This window comes from Rhinopithecus bieti, unplaced genomic scaffold (assembly GCF_001698545.2).
Source record: "Rhinopithecus bieti isolate Rb0 unplaced genomic scaffold, ASM169854v2 scaffold_28016, whole genome shotgun sequence".
Lineage (NCBI taxonomy): Eukaryota > Metazoa > Chordata > Mammalia > Primates > Cercopithecidae > Rhinopithecus > Rhinopithecus bieti.
The window spans coordinates 854329-880492 of NW_016813202.1; the positions used below are offsets into that span (position 1 = coordinate 854329).

The 26164-nt window shown below is 40.1% G+C and overlaps 1 pseudogene; it reads right to left on the reverse strand.

Moving 5' to 3' along the window:
* Positions 1–19182: 19182 nt before the first annotated feature.
* On the reverse strand, positions 19183–22774 carry LOC108512499 (probable ribosome biogenesis protein RLP24 pseudogene; annotated as a pseudogene).
* Positions 22775–26164: the final 3390 nt, after the last annotated feature.

Here is a 26164-nt window from a genome sequence, read left to right on the forward strand (position 1 = left end):
AGCAGAGATTAAAGTGCTGGGGCTGCAAGCCAAGGAATGCTGAGGCTCACTGGAAAACCACCAGAGCCAGGGAGGGAAAAGAGAGGTTTCTCCCTCTAAGCTTCAGAGAGCATGTGGCCCTGCTGACCCTTGATTTCAGCTGTCTGGTGTCCAGAACAGTGAGACAATACATATCTGTTGTTTTGAGTCACTCAGTTTGTGGTACTTTGTCACAGCAGCCCTAAGAAACTAACACAGGTGGGTAATAAACATTTGTTTCTATGTCAGGTCAGATGTAATTCCTCTTGAACTAGAAACCTATGAACTGAAAAGATAAGCTCTCACCCCCTTCCGTGCTGCCAACGCACATTTACTCACCGTGCAGTGCTGGAGCAGAGACGTGACAAAGCAAGTGTGCTCTGCACAAGGAAGGAAGAACTGAGTATGTAATGACCCGTGGAGTGGAATGTGGTAGACATGACTACTTAACTGCTATCCAGCTTCCCTTTCCTTTAAGTGTGTTAGGATTGTTTTTCATGTCTCTTTGAAGTGAGTCATAGTCATGGAACCGGTTTTAGCAAATTGGTTTGGGTGGAAATCACTGGTCCACGACTTTCCAGCCATCATGAAAACACTTTTTAAGATAAAGCCTTCATCAGTCCCAAAGTGACTCTGATAAACAGAGCTCCCTTAACCACCCACATGAGCTGTGCAAAATGAGTGGGAAATCTTTGTTGCTTTAAGCCACTGAGATTTGGGGTTGTTAGTCACCACAGCATAACCTAGCTGATTCAGACAGATGAAATGAGCTTGCAACTCAATGGTCTATTCTTGTAAATACAGTGGATCCTTGAACAACGTGGGTTAGAACTGTGTGGGTCCACTAGCACATAGATTTTGTTCTGCCTCTGCCACCCCTGAGACAGCAAGACCAACCACACCTCTTCCTCCTTAGCCTACTGAATGTGAAGATGATGAAGATGAAGACCTTTATGATGATCCACTTCTTAATGACTAGTAAATATATTTTCTCTTCCCTCTGATTTTCTTAATATTCTTTTCTTCAGCTTACTTTTTGTTAGAGTACAGTATACAATACACATAAATATAAAATGTGTATTAGTTGACTATGTTATGAGTAAGGCTTCTAGTCAACAGTAGGTGATCAGTAGCTAAGCTTTTGGGGAGTCAAAAGTTATCCATGGATTTTCAACTGCACAGGCAGTGGGTGTCCCTAACCTCTTGTTCAGGGTCAACTGTATTGCATTTTATTATAATAAAATAAATTATTATCTGAATCTGATTTCTGTTATCTAGATCATAATATTACACCATGTATTCTTCAGACTGAACTTCTTTGATCCAAGAATGTAATGACTTCCCATCTAACTTTCTGTTCACTTCACTGGGCTCTAGTGTTATCATTATCAATTGCACCCATTCATATATTTATTGAATGCCCACTCTATGTCAGGCACTGTTTTAGACATTGTCATGTAAAGATTAAGAAGACATAGTCTCTGACTTTAAGTAATTCACTGTCTAAAGAAGTAGACAAACATGCAAGTACTTTGCATCATTATAGAATGAGAAGTTCTACATACATCTTTTTACTGTCTATCTTCCTGGGTCAATGGGTCCTGCCTGCTGTGAGCTGCCTTTGGGGGCAGATTCCTAATGTAAGAAGTCATTGTTGGGTGAAATGGTCAGGGTCTTGGGTGGAGAACAAGTGAGGTCATAACTCATGATTCATTATAGAGACCAAATGTTAGGAAAAAAGACTGCCGTGAGAATCAAACCAAACATTCTGAGTCTTGGACAGGCAAAATCTCCCTAGGAGGCAGAGCCAGGTCTGAGCTAACGCTATTACAGTGGGCAGGGCAAGTTAAGTGTGGTCCAGCAAGCTACGCTAGAGGGAGGGACTGGGGACCAGCAGAGATTACTGAAGGAACCAAGGTGGGCTTGACACTCTCCCAAAGTGTTACAAAAGCTAAGAGGAAGTGAATTACTGTTTAAGGATGACTAGGGATTTCCCAGTAATCAAACAAATAGGATGTATTTCCAGATGGATAAGTGATATGGTTTGGCTGTGTCCCCACCCAAATCTCATCTTGAGTTGTAATTCCCATAATCCCCACATGTCGTGGGAGGACCTGGTGGGAGGTAATTGAATCATGGCAGTTTCTCTCATGCTGTTGTTGTGATAGTGAGTGAATTCTCATGAGATCTGATGGTTTTATAATCGTCTGGCATCTCCCCTGCTTGTACTCATTCTCTTTCCTGCTGCCCTGTGAAGAGGTGCCTTCTGTCATATTTGTAAGTTTCCTGAGGTCTTCACAGCCATGTGGAATGTGAGTCAGTGAAACCTCTCTTCTTTATAAATTACCCAGCCTCAGGTATTTCTTCGTAGCAGTGTGAGAACGGGCTAATTCAATAAGGAATGTCAAAAACCATGGTGGGCAGGGGAAAGGAACATGAAATACTCCCTAAGACTGTAGTAGAGTTCATGGGGATGGCATGGGGGGAGCTGGAGATCCAGACAACTGCAAAAAACATTGTACAAGAGGACAAAGAGCTTGGACTTGACTTTAGAGACAATAGGAAGCCAAATGAAGTTTGTAAGTAGGTATGATCTGAGTTGTTCTTTTAGCTGGAGTAATTTCGCAGCCTCCTGGAGAAGCAGCTGGTATGAGGGGGTCTGTGGCAGGACAGCTGGGCAGAGGAACCCTGAAGCATCCAGGAGGGGGCAGTCAGGCTGGAGCAGGCAGTGGCACCAGCACTGGGGAAGAAAGACCAGAAAATAAATACATTGAAGATTTGATGCCTGACTGAATGCAGGGATAAGGAAGACCTTGGTAAATTATGCAGATCACCACTTCAAAAAATGATGATAAAAACCAAGGACTGGAAGTCAAATACCTCAGCTCCAACTCTAGCACAGCAATGAACTGACTGACACCAAGAAAGTCACTTTACCTCTCTGAGTTTATTTATCAAAGGAAGGGGTTAGCTGGAAAAATCAAAATGTTCCTTCCAGATTGGAAATCCTATTATTTTAAGCCTTTTCCCTTCATGATACTTAGTTCTAAAACCAGTGAGATGTGAAAGCCCTGCTATTTTTCTCTAAAGTAAACTTTATATATATATGTATACACATACACACACATACATCTCACATTGTCTTGAAGACACTAAGAGTCTAACATTTATTGAAAATGTTATGAGACAAATGATGAAGCCAATGACTTGCCTATGGAATTTGACCTTGATAAAAGAATGCATCATAAACAGGCTTAGGGAGAGGAGATGAAGGGAGTTCAGAGATAAGCCAGGAACTATTAATTGGGCAAGACTGTTAAAAATTGAAAACAGTGTTTCTCGGTTGCTGTATTTGTGAGAAGCTTGTGGGTTACAGAAATATTGAACTCCAATTCTTGAACCAAACAGGTAATGAAACTAATTGGTTTTTAAGATATTTGGTCATGCATATCTTCCTCACCATTGAGAGAACTTCTAAAAGGTTCTAGTTGTTTCTAGTGCATAGTTTATAAAAATCTTTAAATACAGGCTTCATGATCTGAGGTGAGTTCCACAGTACAGTACGGTAAAAATGGCCACAAGCTGCACATTTAATGGGAATGATTAGCAATTAAAAAATGTAGCCCCTTCTCTTCATCATGTTGCTGGCTGATCTCCTGATGAATGTTTTATGTTAATATGTGAATGTCCTTTTTGGTCTGCCTCATTTTAATGAAGCAGCTTGAAAATTTTTCATCCCACATTTCAAATATTTTGTTCCAAGGATACTGAATAATGAACTGTGCTCCTCAGCATCTTAAATAATAAATCCATTTATTCATGAGGCAATTAATTTTGTAAACTTCATGTAATTTAGGTTTTCTGATTTAATGTGAGGTTTTCCAAGAAAGAGGAAGGATAGAGAGGAAATGGAATCTGGCCTTTTGCTTTTTATTTTCCTAAGTGTACTGTTAAGCCCAAATACGTCTGTCACACAGACTCTTAAAATAACAAAATAAAACTGACAAATTGAATGTTTCACCCACAGGCCTTTAGGCTTTAGGCTTTAATATCCTTATAATCAACAATGGCCTTATGTCAGTGATCGAAGACAAATAGGTAATGACTTTTGGAGAAATAAGTTTATTTTTTTATTTTTTTTATTTTTATTATACTTTAAGTTCTAAGGTACATGTGCATAACGCGCAGGTTTGTTACATATGTATACTTGTGCCATGTTGGTGTGCTGCACCCATCAACTCATCAGCACCCATCAATTCATCATTTATATCATGTATAACTCCCCAATACATTCTCTCCCCACTCCCCCCTCCCCATGATAGGCCCCAGTGTGTGATGTTCCCCTTCCCGAGTCCAAGTGATCTCATTGTTCAGTTCCCACCTATGAGTGAGAACATGCGGTGTTTGGTTTTCTGTTTTGTGATAGTTTGCTAAGAATGATGGTTTCCAGCTGCATCCATGTCCCTACAAAGGACGCAAACTCATCCTTTTTTATGGCTGCATAGTATTCCATGGTGTATATGTGCCACATTTTCTTAATCCAGTCTGTCACAGATGGACATTTGGGTTGATGTTTATTGCGGCACTATTCACAATAGCAAAGAGAAATAAGTTTTACCTTCAGTGTGCAAGAACACATTCTAAAGCTACGATACAGCCTTCAGGGATGTTAGGGAGAAAGAGGCAAAAATTTGGAGCACATCTCCTGTGGCTCTGAGGAAAGGCAGAGAGAGAGAAAGCCTCTAATTACCACTAAAAGTCACTGGGGCTCTGCCATGGGCATACTTTTGACTTGAGCTGGAGTTTGTTTAGGGATAGGTAAGAGGAGCTATGTTATGCAGTTGGGGATGGGATAATGGTAGCTGGCAAAAGTGAGGGAAGGGAGGAGATTATTTACATGCATTCATTCCTTCAATAAATGTTTGTTGAACCTAGTATTTTCTAGGCATTGCTGGGGATAGAGCACTAAACAATATAGACAAAAACCTTTGCCTTCAAGGAGCTTATATTTTAGTGAGAAGCTAGGCAATAAAGAAACAAGCAAAAGTTACAGTATGTCAGAATGTGATAAGTGTTTATGGAGAAGAATAAAGCTGGAGAATGGGATACAGTGTGCTGGTGGGCATAAAAGTACTATTTTAAACAGCAGTGGAGGAGGTCTCCCTGATAAGATAATATTTAAGAAGAGAAGGAGGTGAGAGAGAGAGCCAGCCATCTAGGAAGAGGGCATGTGCAAGGAAAAAGGCCTCCCAAGTAAGACAAAACACAGCAAGCGCAAAGAAAGGCCCGGAGACAGGAGTGCACTGGCTTGTTCAAGGAACCAGATGGTTAGAGGGAGCGACCCTCGGGAAACAGCAGGAGACTTGTGTGCGGGATGTAAGAACTGTCCAGGGTGCGACATAGGGCCTTGTAGATTCCCACTCTGCCTGAGATGGAAGCCGCTGCAGAGTGCTGAGTTGAAGGGTTAAGGTGCTCTGACGTGGAATTCCAGATTATCACTCTGGTTGCTATGTGGAGAGTAAACTATAGGCCAAGGCAGGGGCAAGGGCAAGGGTGAAGCAGGCGTGCGGATCAGTGGAATTTTCAGTAATCCAGATGAGAGATGATGGTGGCTTGAACCCGGGCAACAGCAGTGGCAGTGAAGCGTGGTTGGATCCTGAGTATATTTTGAAGTGAGGACCCACAGGACTTACTGATATGGCTATGTTTGACAAGATAGAGGAGTCGTAAGTGAAAAAAGTAATTCTGTGAGCAGCTAGAAGGATGACGTTGCAAGATTGAGGAGACTGGGGGAAGTGTGAAGGAAAAGGTGAGGAGTTTCTGGACATGTTGAATACAAAATGACTTCAAAGCACGGAGGAAAAGCTAACAAAACTTGAGCCCCCTCAGTTTTGATGTGTATTGTTTAGGAATGCAGATAGGTGGGATAAAATGGCAGGGAATGATAAACACACAATATAAGGTAGTGGCTTTAGCACTTTGAGAAGAAAAGGCAGAGTGATGGGGTAGAGAAGGAACACACAGGTTAATGCAATGAAATTGCTGATGTTCCAAGTTTTAAGTGGAGTAGAAGCTTCATTGGTGTTCATTTTATTATTATGCTTCATCGTTCACAGATATCCTCTTGCATTAATCAAATGTTACATGGTAAGAATTTAAGAAGGGAATGAGAGCAGTTAAAAACATGGAGTGTGGACAGCTATTTTGAAGGGTGTTTCTGTGAAAGGAAGTAGATTTTTTTTTTTTTAAGATGGAGTCTCACTCTGTTGCCCAGGCTGGTGTACAGTGGTGCAACCTTGGCTCACTACAGCCTCTGCCTCCCAAGTTCAAGTGATTCTCCTGCTTCAGCCTCCTGAGTAGCTGGGATTACAGATGTCCATCACCACACCTGGCTAATTTTTGTATTTTTAGTAGAGATGGGGTTTCATCATATTGGCCAGGCTAGTCTCGAACTCCTGACCTTGTGATCTGCCCGCCTCGGCCTCCCAAAGTGCTGGGATTACAGGCGTGAGCCACCGCACCTGGTAGGGAAGTAGAAATATTGAGTTGACGTGGGGTCAAGAAAGGGTGTTTTAAAATCGGAACAAATGAGAGGATGTGCATCTGCTGATGGGAATGACCCAGTAGTGAAGGTGACATTGATGGCACAGGAAGGAAAGTGTTTTCTTGTTACAGAGACATCATTGAATAGGAGAGAGGGTGTAGGGGGTTTCTGTTCTCTTCTCGCTCATTTGAAGGAGTTCCCTTTCTATTCTAGACACCATTACTGGGTTTAGAAATTGAAAATACCTTCTCCCACGGTCACCGTCCTTAGCATCCTCCATTAAACAGAAATTCCTATTTTGGATGTTATCAATTTATTTCATATTTTGCTCAAGGTATGGTTTCTGAATTTTGTTTAAATAAGTTTCTCCCTGCTCCTAAGTCATGGGGGTAGTCTTTTATATTTTATTATATCAACATTATAGCTTTACTTTTCAATTTTAGGCCTTTAATTCTTCTAGCATCTCCCCTTATTTGTAGCATTAGGCAGTGATCCAACTTCAAATTCTCAAAATGGTAAACTAGTTTTTCCAATACAGTCTACCGAACAATCTACCTTTTCCCTAGTGATTTACGGAAAAACAATTGCTTGCAAGGTTGGTTTTTTTTTTTCCCTGAGTATTTGTTTTCTCCAAATTTCCTTTTTACTCTTGGTATGTTTTGACTCCTGCTATTTCCTTATTACAAATTATACTTCAGCATCTGGTGAGCCTCCCTGTGCGTTCGTATGTTTTAAAATTGTCACACTAAAAAGCTGATCCAGGTGGGGTGGTTTGCCCATTTGCAGGCACATTGTAGGATGGGCTGGGAGGTGGGGAGTCTGTTTCCTTAGGGAATTCTCAATCTCAGTATCTTAATTTTTTCATTTAAGGGAAGACTCTTCTAATATCTTGTCTGAAAGATACCCATTTAGCTCCATGCTGTTAGAAAGGGTGAGGAAAGCCTTGGGGTGAGGGATTGTGTTGAAGGAGATTTTCAAAGTAGGATATACAGATTGTTTGCTTAAACCACCTGTGTTCATTGGCACAGCCCTGGCTTACACCATGCCTGGGTGTTTCTAATCCAAGAGACTCTGTTTGATACTATCAGAGAATAACATCCAGTCTTCTGGCTGAGTTCAGATAGGGGCAGTAGTTTGGCTAATGGGGCTTGAGTGAAATATCTGTGGTTCTAGATTTTTGCTGAAACATGTGTGCCCAGTCTTTTTTAGGCAAAGACTTCTAGGCATACTGCGAGCCTCTGATTCCCGAGACTCAAGAGCCCACGTGACATCAGTCCTGTGGCTTCCTGGCTTGGACCTCTGCTGGCTGGGATTCAGCTTCCACATGACCATGAGAAAGGCATTTACCATTCCCTTGTCTATTTCCCAGATTCCAGAATTGTGATGCACTTGCTGCTGCTTCTTTTCTGTCTTTTGTGAGGCTGGAGACTTTCTACTCCCTCCTGTTCATCTTTCTTGGGAGAAGGTGCCATTTCTTCTGTCCTCGAAGACTAGGCATCTGGCATGGAGTAGACTGAAGGACTGGAGGTCTGAAGAGACCACCAGCCTCTTCAGCTGAGCACCCTGAGCAACTTGATGTTTACATGATGTTCCACCTGATAAGAGGAACTAAATCCACCTGTTGATGAAGAAAAACAGAACAAAACCCCTAGTGCCCAGAAACTTACCATGATAGGGCTCCCCACTCCCTTCCACTCTGCCTCCTCTCTCCATCTCTTTCCCAGTCCCTCAAAGGTCTTTTTTGTTTGATGCAAACTGAGCCAACTCCTCTTTGAATTGAGCCTTGGTGAAGTTGGCAGATGTTATTATGTCCAAATGACCTTTTCTTAAAGGGGGCACAAACCCCTGGATATTCTAAAATAGAGAAACCAGGGAGTCCAGCCACGCAGCACCAAGCTGTGTGACACGCTGTTGTGCAGAACTCCAACAGACCTGCCGGCAAATGCAGCTGGTTAGAAAACAAAAGGGCTTTGTCTCTCTTGTGTGCAATTGCACCCAGCATCCTGGTCAGGAAACAGGTGGCTGTATGTTCAGTGCTTTCTTTTGAGAAAGGAGAAACAAGATATTTAGATCTCTGCTGAGAGGCAGCTGTTCTCCTCTGGCTTTGTGCTAAGACTTCAGCAATATTCTTCCTAGGACTATAAGATGCTTTCCAGGTTTGTATCATTTTTCTTTCAAAGAGCTTCAAAACATGTGCAAACACAGATTTCCATCCCATCCCCACCCCCAGTTTGTAAATGTAGAACCAGAGAGATATCAAAATTAAGCAACATGCCCACTGTAGCACCACAAGTCAGAGACAGGACCCGGAACAAAGTGTAAGTCATTTGTCTTTGTTGACTATTACAGATACCCTCGTTCTGCTGGGATGATAGTATAAGTGAGCAGATAATTTTCAAGATGTTTTAACTGTCGGTTGGAATTGTCAATGTTTGTTTATTAAAATTTTTCACTCAAGGCCATGATGATGATTTCCAGGGTATTTTTTTTAATTAAAAAACTTAAAAACATAAACAAGGCACTGAGCATTTCATTGGCAAAACTGAACCTGAACAAGCTCAGAAAACAGTTGGAGTATCAGCCGGGTGCAGTGGCTTATGCCTGTAATCCCACCACTCTGGGAGGCTGAGACGTGTGGATCACGAGGTCAGGAGTTCGAGACCAGCCTGGCCAATATGGTGAAACCCTGTCTCTACTAACAAATAAAAAAATTAGCCAGGCATGGTAGTGCATGTCTATAGTCCCAGCTACTTGGGAAGGTGAGGCAGAAGAATCACTTGAACCCGGGAGGTGGAAGCTGCAGTGAGCTGAGATCATGCCACTGCACTGGGTGACAGAGACTCCATCTCAAAAAAGAAAAAAAAAGTTGGAGTATAATCTGTCATAAAGTGGCAATTTGGATGATGAATTAATAATGAACTAATAATATTAAAGTCCTTGGATGGAAATGAGATCCATTGCAGGTGTGCAGAGAAGGCTGGGCAGGTGAATTAATCTATGATCTATGATCTCACACAGAATTCTGGATAGTAAATTTGATTCCTATGGTTCCAACAGAACGAAACACCTAACCACTATATCAAAGATGCCTTTAAAATGTGACACATGCAGTACAGTCATTGTAGATTGCCCCCAGATGATCATATTTTGCAAAAGGAGAGATGCAAGCACAGAACACTCACAGCTGGGACAGTCACTGCCTAATGAGGACCCATAGTATTGATGATGATACATTCCAATCTCATGGCTCCTATTTCTGGTTTTTCTAAACCACTGTTTATTAGGTTAAGTGTTTATTCCCCTGGCCAAAGATATCCTATGAAGCTGTGATGCTGAAATGACTGTCTTTCTCTGGATCCACAAATACCAAGAGAAAATGGGAGCTGATATAATTACTGACGTGTGATAGACTGGACTATTAGTCACAACAACATTCCCCACCCCTGTAGTGTTGCCATATGTTCACAATCTTAGCCCCATAAAGGGTGGAGTGTATTTCTCCATCCCTTGGCTTTGGGCTCAACCATGTCGTTGGCTTTGATCAATGGAATGTTTAGGCTGGCTCTTTCTCTCTCTGCCACTGTCATGGGGAGAGGATGCACAGATAGCTCAGTGGACCCAGGATATTGAGACACACGTGGTAAAGGGGTGTCCCAGCCAATCCTAGACGTGCCCAAGAAACACATGGTTATTTTTATATGCCACTGAGCTTTGGAGGTTGTGTGTCTCATAGAACTATTGTGGCTATAAATGACAGATACATTAACATTTTATTTGCCAAAGAAGAACAACAAAGGACAGAAAACCTTACTGTTGCTATCATTTCATAACAGACAGGACATTTTGTTACTAAAAAACAGAATGAACATAATGTAGAATAAAAGTCACTTCTTTAAATTGAAATAGTTAACTATGAAAAACATGTCACTGAATTCTCATTTCCCTCCCTTTTCAATGGGAACCTAGGAAAAGTTGGTCATTGGTTTGTAGCTGTCTGGGGAATAACTCTAAGGAATCTTCTCCACATAGGAGAAGAATCTAGGTACAGGTCAACGATCTCTCTGGTCTCCGTAGCCACAGATGAATCAACGTTCCTGCAGATTTATTCTCTTGTGTCGCAGGATACTATTTTGGTGTTGTGTGTGTGTGTATATATANCTTCTTCTATTTAGTTTTATTGTCAAGATATCCTTTGAGACTGAAACACTGAACTTCACCTAATCCATCAAAGGTCTGGGGAGTAGTAACATGTGGCATCAGTCTGAAAGAGATCTGCTGGTTAACAATGTGAAGTCATTTCCACAGAGGACTTGAGTAGTAGGGCAGGATGGGGAAGGTGAACAGCTTCTTAGCCTTTTCTTCCACGTTTTCTTTTACACTTCAAGTGTGGCCTTGTTGCTTTATTTGAAATCATTAAACTTTAGTTTGGCAGACGTGGCTTTATTCACACGCAAGACCAGAGCATAATTAAAAGCCAAATTTAAGTTCTCAATGCGTTGTCTTTTTTGTTTTCCATGTTTCTACTCATCTTTAACAGAGAAAATAATTGTGGTTAGACTCTATTTTTATTTACTTATTTTTTTGAGACGGAGTTTCACTCTTGGTGCCCAGGCTGGAGTGCAATGGTGCGATCTCGGCTTACTGCAACCTCCGCCTCTGGGTTCAAACGATTCTCCTGCCCCAGCCTCCTGAGTAGCTGGGATTACAGGCACGTGCCACCACACCCAGCTAATTTTGTATTTTTAGTAGAGATGGGATTTCTCCGTGTTGGTCAGGCTGGTCTCGAATTCCTGACCTCAGGTGATCTGCCCACCTCGGCCTCCCAAAGTGCTGGGATTATAGGCGTGAGCCACCGCACCCAGTCAGTGTTGCATATCTTTAATAAAAATCTTCTTTCTTTAACTCTTCAAGAGGCAAGCAACACCCCTTGCGTTTAAAGTATGCTCTTTCTGAGAGGCCAAGGTGGCTGAAATAGCCTGGCGGAGGTCATGGGGCTGGGGGGAGTATCTCACAATGGAGCAAATCCTTTCCTTGCTTCGTCTGGTGATTCTGACAGCAGATGCCCGTGGTGCCTCCGACCACGGGTCCTTGACGAAAGCCGCGTGGTTAGCATGGCTGAGACAGGGTGAGGTTGGATTTGTTTTCTCCACGGGACTTTGTTTTCTTATTTTTTGCTCACAAAGAAAGCGAAGAGATTGCATATCGAATTGTGGATTGCAGATTATAAATTGCAGCCCAAGCAAAGGAATTGGACTCATCCTCTTGTTACAAAGCATGAAAGTGGCTGTTCACACAGGAAATTATAGTCTAGAACAATAAAAACAAAGGACATTCAAGTGGATGACCTTCCTCAGGCTGTGGAAAGCTAATTGAGATCTTTAGGCTAGAGCAAACCCCAAATCTGTGGGTTTCCACCAGTTCTGCTGTTCATAGCCTATAACTTTGGCCAGGTTTGAGTGAATTATCAATTCCGTGGCAGATCGAGCAGTGATTAGGTGTGGCTATGGTGGGCTCTGCATTGCAAAGTTCTCAGACTTTTTGTTTTCGAAATTTAAAAAAATCGCACAACTATATATAACTGTATAAATGAACGAATGTAAAAATGATGAAAACTGAATGAGATCTGTAGTCTTGTTATCAATACTGTACCAACATCAGTTTCCCGGTTTTTACATTATCGTAGGGTTGCCAGGTTCAGCAAATAAAAATACAGCACACCTAGTTAAATTTAGCTTTAAATAAACAACAAGTAATATCAGGACACATTTCTACTAAATAGTTATTTGTTATCTGAAATTCAGATTTAACTGTATATCTTATATTTTATCTGGCAATCCTAATTATACTATGGTTATTTGCAATGTCACTATTAGGGAAAGTTGGATGAAGAAGGCATGAGACTCCATGTGCTATTTTTGCAACTTCCAATAAGTGTATAATTATTTCAAAATAAAAAGTTCTAAAACATCATATCCTCCTGTATTCATCCCACATATAAAAATATACGCATCCTCAGATAACCTGGAAATGAAATGGACTGTCTGTCTTGCTGGTTTATATGTTATTTATTGAGCTACAATGGGTTTGAAGAGGTTGGGTACTCGTCTCTTAGCTGTGGAGTAAAACAGTGAAGACACTCGGCAAAGATAAATTGTGTGTGGCAAGCTTCTCTTCCGATCCTGTTAAAGTCTCGAATACACCTCCTCTGCTGGCAGTTGGGCAGCAAATAGCATTTTCACTCTGATGTGTTGTAAGTGAGCTCTCTTTGATGTCCTGCATCTCAAGTGACAAACTGTCATGGCTCCCAAAGTGATTTGGCTGAACTTCCTGGCCAAAGACTAGGCTAAACTGAAATTAGCAGCTCAATTTCTTTTTACTTTTTTTTTTTTTATTATTATACTTTTAAGTTCTAGGGTACATGTGCACAACGTGCAGGTTTGTTACATATGTATACATGTGCCATGTTGGTGTGCTGCACCCATTAGCTCGTCATTTACATTAGGTAGATCTCCTAATGCTGTCCCTTCCCCCTGTCCCCTCCGCACAATAGGCCCCGGTGTATGATGTTCCCCTTCCTGTGTCCAAGTGATCTCATTTTTCAATTCCCACCTAGGAGTGAGAACACGTGGTGGTTGGTTTTCTGTTCTTGCGATAGTTTGCTGAGAATGCTGGTTTCCAGCTGCATCCATGTCCCTACAAAGGACATAAACTCATCCTTTTTTATGGCTAGCAGCTCAATTTCTATTTCTTTTTCTAGAAGAATGGCCTTCAGGACTACTAAATATGTTAGGATGTACTGAGCATCAATATGATTGGATTCCTGAATTCAAAGGGCCCAATGCCAAGGTGACATTCACAGGAAATGTACACTCTTCACCTGCTTCGGTAGCGGGCCCTGTGTTCTTGGTGTTCTTTTAGGCCGACGAGGTCTAAGGTTCTCTCTTGCCCCTCTGATGTGATACCAAGACAAAGAACCTGGGTTCTTGGCTCCTTTATCGTGGAACCATTTGCTAGTCATGGCAGTCTAAATGCTAGCACTCAAAATGTAGGTGGAAAAATGAGTCAGATTTGGAAAAAGAGGACCGAACCTCCTTGCCCAAAGCAGCACTGTTTGAATTCCCCACTCCACATTTTCCTGTCCTAGTATTCAGAGATGATATTCAAATATTCAGCGACATGACTATTTAATGCCTGATACACCTATAATATTTCTTTCCCGTATTTTTAATCTGTATTCTCTGTGATTACCTCTTTGTAGGACAATTTTCTAGTATTTTTACAGAGAGAATAGAAAGATAGTCTAGTCTTTCCTGTGGCAAGTCTAATTTTAAAGTTTTAAAGTTGTATTAATAGTTTAGAAAATGTTCTTTCAGATTCACAGCTCATTCTTGGCAATGTTTTGCAAATTTTTTAGAATTATTAAAATTTTTTTAGAATTATATAAAATTTTTTTCGTATATAAGCAGTAAGATTTCAGAGACTTTCTATTTTTTTTTTTTCAATGACTTCTTAAATGATCTGAATTGGTGACACTCAACTGACCAGGTATCAAAGTATCTGTGTCAAGATATGGGTGAGTTGCCCCAGAGGCCTTAGTTGTATCCCAGGGAATGAATCACACCAGAAAAGGTTTAGCAGGAAAACTTACATATACCAGAAAGTGATTGCAACGAACATAAATATAGTCTACCCAAAGCAAATTGGATCTATTCCCAGTTTAACTTTTTTACAATGTTTGCCAAATGTATGTGAACATGATTATCATTTTTATTTGTACTTTGAGTCTTATTGAGACTAAAGCTATCTTCACTGGCTTTTGGCCTTTTTCTTTTCTTTTCTTTTTTTGTGAATTGCCGTTTTAGATTTTTCTTTCTTTCTTTCTTTTTTTTTTTTTGAGATGGAGTCTTGCTCTGTCGCCCAGGCTGGAGTGCAGGAGCATGATCTCAGCTTACTGCAGCCTCCATCTCTGGGGTTCAAGCGATTCTCCTGCCTCGGCCTCCCGAGTTGCTGGGATTACAGGCATGCACCACCACCATGCCCAGCTGATTCTTGTACTTTTAGTAGAGATGGAGTTTCACCATGCTGGCCAGGGTGGTCTTGAACTCCTGACCTCCAGTGATCTCTTCACCTTGGCCTCCCAAAGTGCTGTGATTACAGGTGTGAGCCACCACACTCGGCTGCCATTTTAGGTCTTTTGTCCATTTTTCTCTTGACATTTTATCTTTTTTCTATTAATTTGTATGACTTTAAAAATATATATCTAAGATAGTAGACTTCATGTTTTGTATGTGTCACAGATTTTTTTTCTGTGAATTAACCTTGTTTATGATGCTCTTTGCTGTATAGGAAGTTTAAATTTTATAATTAAATCTACAACTCTTGTCTTTTACAAGCTCTATTTTAATCTTATTTTAGTAAATCCTTTTTTATTGCAAGACCTAACAATATAGACCAAATAATAGTAGTAATAATGGGAGTAATAACAATAATTACAACAGTTTTATCTATTTATTTAGTACACGGTATTTGCCAGAGATCTCACCAGACATTGAAATTATGGAATTATATTTCATTCAATTATTAGTCCAGCAACCTGGGTGACCTCATCTTGCAAATGAGGAAATTGAGGCTCAGAGAGGTTTATTAGTTTAACCTTGCCCAACGTCACTGTTATCTGCTTGAGTTGGCAGGACTGAGGGACAGGTGCTGAGTCCAGAGGGCGGGTGAGACAGGTGGGCTGGAAAGCCAACTGGGATGGGAGGGCATACATAGCTCCTTTCCCTGTGGTAGTAGAAATTCCTACTCATTACTCTGGAGAAGAAGTGCATTGTATTGACTAATCTTCCAAACAAGCTTTAGGCTCATTTTGTCAATTTCAAGTGAAAATCCTTTTGGAAATTTGACATTAAAAATAAAATCTTCACACCCAAGATCATGCAATGTCTCATTTATTTAGGTTTTCTCTCACACTCTAAAGTAATATTTTATAGTTTTTTAAATACGATCTGGCACATCTCATAAGGAGAGTATATTATGAATGGGATCTTTTTTAAAAAAGTTATATTTCTAATTGGTTATTTCTAATATATTGTAAAACTTCTGATTTTTATATGTAGACCTATCTGGCCACCTTACTTGATTCTCTTCTTTGTTCTAAGACAATTTTCCAGTTGATCATCTTGTAGTTCTTTGGTAGACTGACGCAGGTTTATAACATTTATATTATCTTGCCACTTATTTTGACAGGAAGTGTCATTTATTTATTGTGTGTAGAATTGATCTGGTTTTCTGGCTTGCTAGTTAGCAGCAAAAACATTTAAAAGTTAACATTAAACAGTGTCAGCCCATGCACGGTGACTCACACCTGAAATTCCAGCACTTTGAGGGGCCGAGGTGGGTGGATCACTTGAGGTCAGGAGTGCGAGACCAGCCTGGCAAATGTGATGAAACCCCATCTCTCTCTACTAAAAATACAAAAATTAGCCAAGCGTGCTGGCTGGCTCCTGTAATCCCAGCTACTTGGGAGGCTGAGGCAGGAGAATCGCTTGAACCTGGGAGGTGGAGGTTGCAGTGAGCCGAGCTCGTGCCATTGCACTCCAGCCTGGGCAACAGAGTAGGGCTGTGTCTCAAAAACAAACAAACAGCAACAACAAAACAGTCAGTGTCATTTACTCCAGTCTAACAATTGAAGTGTCTCTTTAGTGTGTTCTCAGTCTCTCCAGGGAAAGAAACAAAAAATAAAAGCACAGTTGTTTTGGAGAGCTGGCCGGTTCCCTTTCAATTTCACCAAGATAGGGTATATGAGGAAAATTGCCCTGTCTTAGCGGTGGTGATGAGAAGGAGGATTTAGATGGGTGTAATGCTCTTATTCTGTCTTCTCTGTGATGACATCTTTACTCTGATGGATTGCAGTACTGTAGTTTCTGGATGCTGAATTTACGGCTCATTTTTTTTTTTTCACTTTATTAATGCTTCTGGATGCAGTGGTCATACTCACCCGCCCCGCCCCGGCCCCAGTCCCTCTGCCCCTGACCTCTCAACGTGCAGTTCCCTCAGTTCTTGCTGGCTGTACCCCTGAGTCTCAGCCTCATTCTCTGCCTGACCCTCTGGTTTGATAGTCCCTCCCAGCCTCTGCTCTCAGGTCTCAGGTTCCCAGCCTCTGAATCCAGTGTCCTACAGGATAGGAGTTGATGGTGGCCTGTGAAAACTAACTGTCAATGCCTCACTCTGCATGTATCTCCAATTCACTTTAATGTGTTTTAATCCTTTATGGTTTTGGGTAATGATATGGTTTGGATCTGTGTCCTCATTTATATCTCATGTTCAATTATAATCCCTAATATTGGAGGCGGGGTCTGGTGGGAAGTGATTCGATCATGGGAGCAGATTTCTCTTGAATGGTTTAGTACCATCCTCTTGGTACTAGCCTCATGACAGCGAGTTTTCGCGAGATCTGGTTGTTTAAAAGTGTGTGACGCCTCCCCTTCTCCTTTCTCTTGCTCCTGCTTTAGCCATATAACATGCCCGAGCCCCCCTTCACCTTCTGCCATGATTGTAGGTTTCCTGAAGCCTCCCCAGAAGCTGAAGAGACAGTGGCTCCAGGCTTTCTATAAAGCCTGTAGAACCATGAGCCAATTAAACCTCTCTTCTTTATAAATTACCCAGTCTCAGGCATTTCTTTATAGCAATGTGAGAATGGCCTCATACAGGTAACCTATGAATTGGACTCCGCCTAGAGCCCCAGATGGGAAACAGGAGACATAAGACCTCTCTGTCCTCAATTTTATCCTCATTTATCTTATATATCTGTCTCTTTTCTTGCTCAAAAGGGAAAATTGGGACGACATTTGCCAGCTTCGCTTTCTTGCATCCCTTTCTTCTGAAGCCCCCGAAAAAGAAAAAATTTCTTTGAAACTTACCTTTCACCATTTTTTTTTCCATCATGGCTTTGCAGTCATAGAAAGACTTGGTATCTTTTCTGCTCCCCTCCAAAATTAATCTTATTTGCAAACAAAATATTACTGCATTTTTTCTTTTTGTAAAATCAAATTATAATCTCTATCCCTATCTGCCCCTCAACAATTAGGGTAAAGATCATGTACTAAATGATTCTGAAGACATTACTTTAGTTACAAGGTTATTAAAATAATTACAGATAATTTTGTTTCTGTCTTGATTTTTCTTATCTCAGTGGCACCTAGAGGCTCTGGCCAGGGCCTCTAGGACAATGTTGAATAGTAGGACTGATAGAAGGTAGCTGCCTTATCCTGACTTTCATGAAGTTACTTTAAATGTCACCACCAAGTTATGATGTTTTCTGCCAAATATCCTTAAGGAAAATGCCTTCTATTTTTAGTTTACTAAGAATTTTCCTTTTTAAAGATTAAGCATTAAATGTTAGTGCTTTTTTTTGCTTCTATTGGTATTGCATAATTGTTCTACCAGGTTAATATACCCAGGTAAGTAAAACGCTATTCTGCTCAGGTAAGTAAATCGCTATTTCTAGCTATTCTAATCATTTGAATTGAATTTCTCTGGTGGCAAACAATGACTAATAGGCATTTAATAGCAATAAAAGAGGAGTGTGTTGAAAATATAGTGGGGATATTTTGAAGAAACAAAGAGCTGAACAATGGAAGCTCAAGGAGAACCAAGACTGCTTGGAGGAGCCGAGCAGCAGAAACTAGCAGATCGCATTGCTCCTACGACACATCATATATCATTTACCCCCAATTACCTTTATTACCTTATGATGTTTTCTTCTTCTTTTTTTTTTTTTTACTTTTAAAATGGTTTCATTTTATATCCAAATAATGAACAGAATGTTGTACCCATAAATTCTACTTTCCAAAAACAGTTAGGAGCTTTTTAAAAGAAAACCACACAATAAAGTTTTAAAAGGCACTGGGATTCATCTGCTTCTAGATCATTGCTGGGCTAGAAAAATAAAGTTTGTTCTACCAGGAATCACAGGTTAGAACCGAGTATTCTCTGAAGTGGAAATTCTAGAGTGTAATGCCATTCCAGGCAAAGATTATTCAGTTCTCATCCCCAGCATCCACAACTACCTATCAGAAGGGTTAAACCAGGTGAAAACAGTCCAGCATAATTAGGCTTCATCAAACAATGTCTTTCTGCTCTTCTAAGATGCAAATAAACCAAAACAGGAAATTCTAAAATCACGACAATATTTGACGCTGTCATACAAATTGTTAGTTCCTTGTTTTATCCCCCCTTCTGTGACATTAATAAAGGGAATATTTTACTGCAAAGAATATTTTATTTTATACATCACTGGCCATGAATTTTTGCCATTCGTTATTATACAAATGCTGCCTACTATCATTATCCAAATGGCATAACCATTTAACATCCACAATTCACTTCTATAGTTATAAGTAGAATTTTCATGTGAAATCTTCACTGATAGATGTACTTATATAAATCAATGTCCTTTGGAGACTTGGAACTACTAAATTATTGGTTTATTTTTTACATAAGGTCACTTAAATGAAAAGTGATTAAAATATATCTTTTCTACATTACTATCTGCAAAACATCAGATAGTAAGATGCAAAACATCTTACGGATGTTAGATTCCAAGTCTCCAAAGGACATTTTCAAAAGTACATCAAGAAATGGTTACAGAGATGTTTAAGAAGCATCTTCATGTCCACATCCGGTTGTAACTGCTGTACTATTTTCTCTTCCAGCTGCTTCCCTTTGCCTGCAAGAGGGACTCGGATAAGATGGATGTTTTGCTTGACTTCTTTGATATCCTAGACTTTCTGTAGTTCTTTATTTTTCTTCAATCTGTTCATTATAAATTTAACTTGGCGTTTCTGTTTGATCTCTTCAACTCTCTTCATTGCATCAATGGTTTTATTCCATAGCTCTCGCTGAATTTGATAGGTTCATTTCTACGTTTTTCAAATTCAAATGAATTATCCACTGTAAGCTCTTTACCAGCTGCTTTCTGGAATGCCTTGGTCCACCTAACTTTGCAAGGATTGTGCTTCTTTTTTAACTTTTTTATGCCGTTTAGATTTACAAAATCTGAACACCTTGCAATCGTTGCGGACGAACATCATGCTGTGGCGAGGGTAGATGGGCCCCAAACAGAAATAATACTTCTTGATACGCGTGTTGAACCTGTGTGGGTCCCCACCAGCCAAACGGCAAGCTTGAGAAGAAGTGACCACCTTGTGATGTTTTCAAGAACGAAATTTCAAGCAGAGAGAATCTTATTCGTCTGGTTTAGGTCACATGTCTACTCCATGGTTGAGCAGTAGTAGTGTGGGCTCTTCCAGAATAGGGGAAGAACAATTCCTTAAAGAAAGTGGCATTACAGAAAGAAGTTTAGGGGTTGATGGTGAGAAAGAAATGTGTTAGGCGGGAAAAACACTGCCATAGTACATGCTAGAGTGGATGTGCTAATTTTTAAAATATTTTTTGCATCTATGGTGTGCATATATATTTGCATCTCAAAGATAGAATTAGTTTATCTTGTGCTTGTTTGAAGTTTTCTATCCCTTTTGGTATATTTTTAACAAAGTTTCATTAATAGAAAAACTTCTTTTCCTAGATTGACTAGTAGAAGCTGCCTGATTCTGGTGTATAAGTACTATTTGTTTGATTTTAAATATATGTTTTTGGCTAATTTATTATTTCTTCCATGAATAATGGTGTACTTGGGTTTCCTTGTCTCTTGAGTAAATTTTGACAATTTATGCTTTCATAGAAAATGGTTTATTTCATGTAAATTGTCAAATCTATTGCTATACATTTGTATCCAATATTTTCCTGTATTTTAAGCATTTCTTCCTACTAGTAGTTCAGGCATTTTTCCCATTCTTATCCTGCTTATTTTTTTTTCTCTTTTTTTCTGAAACAGCTCTATTTTATTGGACTTTTCAAAGAAACTGCTTGTGCTTTTATCATGTGTTCTTTAATTAAATGTACTCATTTGACTCTTCTATTTCCATTGATTCCTTCCACTTTTTACATGTTATTTTGTTGTTAACTTTCTTGCTTCTTGAGTTGAATGCCAGTGTATACATTTTTATTACGTTTTCTGAAAAGTTCATTATGTGGTTATAAATATTTCTGTGAATGCTGCTTTGACTGCTCCTCATAGGTTTTTCTAAATACAGTTGATCCTTGAACAATGCAAGGATTAGGGGAACTGACCCCTGCACAGTTGAAAATTCACATATAACTTTTTACTCCCCCCAAAGAACTAATAGCCTACTATTGGCTGGAAGCCTTAGCAATGACATAAATAGTCATCAACACATATTTCGTATGTCATTTGTATTCTATACTGTATTCTTAAGATAAAGTGAGCTAGAGAAAAGAAAATGTTATTAAGAAAACTATAAAGAAAATATATTTCCTATTTATTAAGTGGAAGTGGATCATCATAAAATTCTTCATCCTTGTCCTCATGTTGAGTAGGCTGAGGAGGAGGAGGGATTGATCTTGCTGTCTCAAGGCTAGCAGAGACAGAAGAAAATCTGCATGTAAATGAATCTGTGTAGTTCAAACTTACGTGGTTCAAGGGTCAACTGTAGTTCGTAATTTCTCTTTTTATTTCTTATTTAGGCAGTGTTTTAAAATTTCCAAGTAGGTTAGTTCCCCCTCTAAGCTTTTCTATTACTGAACTTCAGTGTCACTGCACAGCAGTAATGACCTGTGTGTTTTCTATTTTTGGTTTGTTTTTTGAGACTGAGTCTCGCTCTGTCACCCAGGTTGGAGTGCAGTGGTGTGATATTGGCTCACTGCAACCTCTGCCTCCAAAGTTTAGGCGATTCTTCTGCCTTAGTCTCCCTAGTAGCTGGGATTATAGGCATACACCACCACACCCAGCTAATTTTTCTATTTTTAGTAGAGATGGGGTTTCACCATGTTGGCCAGGCTGATCTTGACCTCCTGACCTCAGGTGATCCACCTGCCTTGACTTCCCAAAGTGCTGGAATTACAGGCGTGAGCATATTTTCTGATATTGAGAGGCATAGTGTGGTAAGAGAATATCCAAATAACACAAGCAGGGGCAGATAAAACAAATCTCTAATTATGATTATGACTGAGAGACTTTAAAGAATATTAATGTCTACTATTAAATGTTATTTTGTGTTGTTTGTATAGTTTTATTATTATTATTGTTTTCTTGCTGTACCATTTCACTCTCCCCCCATCCCTGGCCCATTAACTGAAACCTGAAAATCATGCTATACACACACACAAACACACACACACACGCATTAGTTGATGTTACTTTGGACCATAATGTGATTGCAACAATGGCCTGTGGCGGTGTCTGGTATGTCAATGTGGTGTGAAGAGAAGTTGCACATGCAAGAGGCACACAATAATGCTCAGATCAAGCACTCAGAGAGAGCTGGGAGTGGTGGTATATTAGTCAAGGTCCACCAGAGAAATAGAACAATAGAATGTTCACAGGGAGAGAGATACTTGGTTTAAGGAATTGGCTCATGTGATTGTTGGGGCCGGCAAGTTCAAAATGTACAGGGCGGGTTGGAGACCCAGGGAAGAGCTGATGTCACAATTTGAGTCTAAAGGCAATGTAGAGGCAGATTTTCTTCTTCTTAAGCAGATAGCAGTCTTTTTAATCTTAATGCCTTCAACTGATTGGACAAGGCCCACTCACATTATGGAGAGTAATTGGTTTGACTCACAGTCTGCTCATTTAAATGTTAATCTTATTAAAAAAAATCTTATCATCATCTACACTGATGTTTGACCAAGTATCTGGGTACCATAGTCTAGCCAAGTTGACATAAAAAATTAATCATCACACCACTTTTTGACTTGGCACCTATATACATTTCCTTAAATCATAATCTTCAAATAAAATAACAAAATCATATTTCAGTCCAACAACTGTCCTGCATACAACAGAAAGTGTACTACCCCATTCCCCAGAAGAGGACGCAGGTTACTCAGAGATGCTTGCTCTCCTTGATATCCTTGCTCTCCTTGATATCCTCCTTGATATCCTGTCATTAGAGGCATCTGGGAACAACTTCTACCTCTCAGTTTTCCACCTTCCCAGAATCTTGCAGATATTGGGAAAGATGCTGAGTTTAAGCCACATTTTTCTTGGAAATAACAGACAAAGTCCCCAGGAGCTGATTTCTGAGCTTCATAGACTTCACCTGTTTCACAGTTTTGACAAGCATTGACAGCCATTCACTGACCTTAATGCCTATGCTGTACATCAAGGCCAGGAAATGGGTGCGGAAATGAGGGGGATCTCAACCCTCTTCAGCATTAGTTTCATTCTTTTGCCATAATTTTTCTGTAACTAAGTAATTGATCAGTCAATAAATTCTAGAGTTGGGATGACTCTTATAGTCTACCTCTTCCATTGTTCTATAAACCATGGTCTATCCTTACTATTTCACTGAGAAGGTTTTATATGGAGGGGTTTTGCTGTCGTAAGGATATCTGGGGGAATTCTTGGTCTAACCCAACCCCTCTGGCTCCTGGATCTTCCCTTCATCATTCCCTCAAGTATCAGTCCCCAGGGAAGGAGCTCACACCCTCCTGGGACATCCCAATCCATCCTTGAATGACTCTGAATGATCATTTCTTTATATGGATCAGACATCACTCCAACTGGTCTATAACTTAACCTATTGCAGGCATTGGTTCTTCCCTGGCTACTCAAACAAAGCTGAATCTTAGCATTCATTGATTTAACATTGGCAATTTCACCGTGGTCCTCAAAGGTTCATAAAATGACCCAACTCATAATTTTGCTAGGGCATTAACTTGAGTAATGTTTTCTGCCAGGCCAGTGTGTAGAATTGAGTTGCCAACTAGTAAGTGGACCTTCCCAGAATGTTAGCATTCACTTTTGACTGTTTTCTGATTTTCATGGTCATAGTAAGTCTCATGAAAGGAATAAATAGCCTTATGAAAGAGTTTGGTCCCATATTTATTACTTGTAAAGGATTACTTAGGTTTTTCAGCTACATATTATTACATTTTATGAGAAAGTATATGCTCTAGTGGTATTTATGTATTTGGGATATTTGAAGGCCTTGGGAAATATTCCTAATGAATGCCAATGGTCTATGGTATAATCTGTTTCCATAGGACATTTCTCCAAACAGCTCTGATAATTGCTTTAGCATTGCTTTGTTACTAGGAAGAAGGTGGGAAGGAAGAGATATAATGAAGCTCATAAAGATTTTGACATGTCAAAAATCAAATAGCATTTTAAAGGGAACTAAGGGATGCCACCTTGATTAGCATTTGTAGGGAGCAAGCCAGTGTGTGCTACAACCAACTTATGCCTCAATTCAGTTCATGGAAATCCCCAAGATGAATATCTGTGCACAAAATTTACATGAGGGAAACTCAAAATTTAGTAACTTTTCTTCACAAAATGAAACTATATTATTTTATTTATACTCCCTTTTGTTCAGAGCTGATCTGAATTGGCGTATAAGGCAATTGAATTATTTCATAATGTAGTATGAGTAAAAAGGTGGTGATAATATGGGTGACTATCTAAAGTGTGTTTTATAGGCACAAAAGAAAAATGCATTCAAAGAAACTACTAATGGATATACCAGGTGTCAGCAAACTATGACCTGTGGGCCAAATCTGGCCCTGTTTATGTACATCTTGCAAGCTAAGAAGAGTTTTTTAAAAAATATTTTAAACTTTTTTTTTTTTTTTTTTTTTTTTTTTTTTGAGATGGAGTCTCACTGTGTCACCCAGGCTGGAGTGCAGTGGCATGATCTCAGCTCACTGCAACCTCCACCTCCCGGGTTCAGGCGATTCTTCTGCCTCAGCCTCCTGAGTAGCTGAGACTACAGGCATGTGCCACCACGCCCGGCTAATTTTTGCATTTTTAGTAGAGATAGGGTTGCACCATACTGGGCAGGCTGGTCTTAAACTCCTGACCTCTTGATCCACCAGGCTTGGCCTGCCAAAATGCCGGGATTACAGGCATGTAATGTCGAGCCACCACGCCTGACCTTTTAAATGGCTTTAAATGAGAAAAAGAAAAAGAATATTGTGTGCAATTGTTTGAAATTCGAATTTTAGATTCCATAATAAAGTTTTAGTGGAATACAGCCATGCTTATTGATACACATCATCTCATATGTAACACTCATGCCATAATGCTAGAGTCAAGAAGTTGTGACAGAGACTGGATGACATGAAAACCTTGAAATTCTTACTGTGTGGCTCTTCACAAGTCAAAGTTCATTGACACTTGATGTAGATCGTTTCGAAATATCTCCTGCAGGAGGAAAGATTTGAGTAAGGAGGACTTGCATGACAACCTGACCTGCCTTCTTGCAACCCCGTGACAGTTTAACTGATTCATTGTGATGGGATGGTGACAACGTGGCAGTCAAGGTTTAGCTGCTTAATTAAAAGAAGGGACAAGGAAGATGGAGGAGCAGGGACCATGGTAGTTGGTCCTGAAGCTTCGTGAGTGTCTATCAAGGTCCAGCAATATGATGAACTCAGAAGACTTTACCTGGAGTGCTACTGGTAAGCCTACAGGATGAACAGGGGAGAACTAAGAGCCAAAGAGAGAAACATGAATGGGAGACAGCAAGTATGGGATTAGGAAAAAAGGAGAGGAATAATGAAGGGAGCCATTGAGTCTGGTTAGGTTTTCTTAATCACCACTACATTGACTGGGGAAAGGATGGTTAGAGTAAGGAGGAGGAAAATAGGCAATGCTTACAAGATGATTGTATATCAGTCACTATATGTTTAGGCTTACCTCTTCAAATGATCAAATATCATGCAGTCAAATGAACTGAGCATAATTTTGGACGTAATAGTAGAGTTTTCAAAATGTTTTGTGATGCTGAGATTAGAGACCCCGAAATGCCCAAACCTTGGCCAGCTAGCAATTGTTGCTCCACCCGCACTCCTGCTCCACCTATTTCACTCTGGCTGTAAACCCCCTTGTCTTAGGAGCTACACTCAAGACAGCTGCCAAATGAGAATCAAGGTGCTAAGCCTGCACCCAATATTTCTGGTAAAAGCTGGGTTAGGAGATGAAGTTTAAGCTGGGGTCCTAAGTGGGCACCATCTACATTGCCGTACTCCTAAGTGGAAACTTTGGGAACTTACTGCCTTCAAGATGATCCGTGGTGGAGGAAGCTGTTACACACCAGTAGTCAGGTGTGCATTCAGGCCACACCGCCCAAAAGTAGAGAGTAGTTCCAAATTCATTAACAAATAGCCTCATCAGAAAGAAGGAAGGAAGAGATAGTCTCTGGATCTTCCCCACTGGGCCAGGCCTTGTATAATTTACCTACCAAGGTATATAGAAGAGGCAGGCGGTGGAATAGTTCACAGTGACCTCTAATGACCTTGGACATTAGTGGATGGTGGCAACGTGCGTCAGAGAAAGGGCCACATCAATGACTTGGACTCTTGATCAATTAAATTTGCAGCTTTTCCTTCTATGTTTGTGAGTTTGGAGGAGCTCAAAGTAAAGCAGGGAGAAAGTAGCCAAATTTTCCTTATAATAACTATTCCTTAGTTTTTTGTTTGTTTGTTTGTTTTGTTTTTTTCTTTCTTTTTTTTTTTTTTTTT